Raw genomic sequence first — 2,500 nt, forward strand, 5'->3', positions numbered from 1 at the left:
TGCAGTATCAACACGAGCGCAGGCAAGGGCAGCGCTATGTGTGGCAGCAGCGGCTGCTGGAGCACCTTGCAATCGTATCAACAGAACAACAACAACAACAAAAAAAAAAAATCCCCACTTTGCTTGGTTTTAGCGGCGGCGATGGCGGTGGCGAACAGCAGCAGCAGCAGCAGCAGTAGTAGCAGCAGTAGTAGTAGTAGTAGTAGAAGGGAGAGACAGACACGCTAGGAAGAGTAAGAGAAGCGGAGTGTTTCTCGGAAGAGAGCATGTGTGTGTGTGTGTGTGTGTGTGTGTGTGCGTTGTGATCGAAAAATACTCGCTGTAGCAGCAAATTTAACTACAATGTCTTGTACTAGCAGCAGCAGCAGTAGTAGTAGTAGTAGTAGTAGTAGTAGTAGTAGTAGCAGTAGTAGTAGCAGCAGTAGTAGTAGTAGTAGCAGCAGTAGTAGTAGTAGTAGTAGTAGTAGTAGAAGAAGGTTTGCTCTCGTCCTTCTTTCCCTGTTGCTGAGAAAGTATAAAAAAAAGGGAGGGACTTGATACTGGGGAGAAGGGATTCCGGTGTGTGGGGGGGGCTGAGTTAGCTGTGATGGGGGTGGTCGTGGTGACGGTAGCGATATAGTAGTAGTAGTAGTAGTAGTAGTAGTAGTAGTAGTAGTAGTAGTTGTTGTAGTAGTAGCAGCAGCAGCAGTGGTAGTGGTAGTAGTTATAGTTGTAGCGGTGATGGTGGTAGTGGTGGTGGTACTGCTGCTGCTGCTGCTGGTGATGGTGAAACTGTTGTGAGGATTCTGTTGGTGTTGGCACTGGTGCGTGGTGGTAGTGTTGCTTGTGGTAGCAATAACAGTGGTGCCACGGCGCTGGCGGTTTCGGTGGTAGTGCTGACGATGGTGATGATGGTGGAATGTAATTGTTGATCGTCTCAGAGATGCTAATTGTGACGGAAGAGTCGGTGATGGCGCTGAGGAATTATGGCAATGGAACAATTACAAGAGATAGTCATAGAGTTTCTGGTGCTGTTAGAATTGGAAGCGGTGGGGGTAGACTATGCACTACAGAGCGGCGAAGTCTTAAGGCTGTTGATGGAACCAGTCATAGAATCATTACCATTGACAGAAGAAGCACAATTGCCTTCTCAATCTTTACTTTTAGAAGTAATCTGAACTACTTACGACTTTTTGTCTGTCGCCAGTATCATTCCGTAGACGCGACACATGTGCCTATGCGGAGCATCAAAGGTGTGCGTGCGCGTGTGTATTATAATGCATTTTAATGGCGACTTTAGTAAACCGGTGATCAACGATGTTATCAACTGGGTTTTGAAAGTTATCTTGGTTATATGATATAGTCTTATGTTTATACATCAAATCTGTATATAGATATATGTATATGTCTCTTCCTTTCAATTTCCATCTCTCCATCTCACTCTCTGGCACCCTCTCTTTCTCTCTCTCTCTCTCTTCATATATATAAGCATATATATATATGTATACATATACATTTACGTATACACACATACACACACACACACACACACACATATATATATATATATATTATTCTGAACATACAATAACAGCCATACCAACAATCCATCACACCCACATCATCAGCTCACCCCATGTATATAATATATATAAGTGTATATATACATGTATATATTTATGAAAGCTTTATGTGAATACGTGTAACACACACACACACACACACAAAGACACACACATATATATATATGTATATATATATATAATTGGGTGTGTGTATGTATGTATGTATGTATATATATATATTATATATATACATACACACACATATGTATGTGTATATATACATAGATAGATAGATGCATACATATATATATATGTATACGTATATACATCTATATATGCATATATATACACATCTATATATGCATATATATACACATCTATATATATATACACATACACATCTATATATATATACACATTTATATATATATATACATACACATCTATATATATACACATCTATATATATATACATCTATATATATATATACATCTATATATATATATAGATGTAGACTTGTTTTATTTATATTTCCTGAGCGCCATACTAATACAATTGTTCGTTTGTTTTCCACCTGCCTTCGTCTTTTGTTTATTTTCATAAAGCTTCCCGTTATATATATATATATATATACATCTATATATATATATATACATCTATATATATATATATACATCTATATATATATATACATCTATATATATACGTTTAAATATTTGTTGTGCAAGATTTTTTATGTGAAGTCGTGGTGTTGAAAATATATTGTTATATTTCGGAATGGTCATATTGCCAGTTTAGCCAATAAAACACACGCACTATATATTTGGTGTTATTTTGCTTCAGTGATATTTATTTTTTTACATTAATCTTAATCTTATTTCGGCCAAAGTTCTTTCGTCACACTCCTGTGACCGCATCAGTGGTCCTTTGTTTTTTCTCACTTACTTGTGTCTCT

Source organism: Octopus sinensis, linkage group LG5 (genome assembly GCF_006345805.1).
Source record: "Octopus sinensis linkage group LG5, ASM634580v1, whole genome shotgun sequence".
Classification (NCBI taxonomy): domain Eukaryota; kingdom Metazoa; phylum Mollusca; class Cephalopoda; order Octopoda; family Octopodidae; genus Octopus; species Octopus sinensis.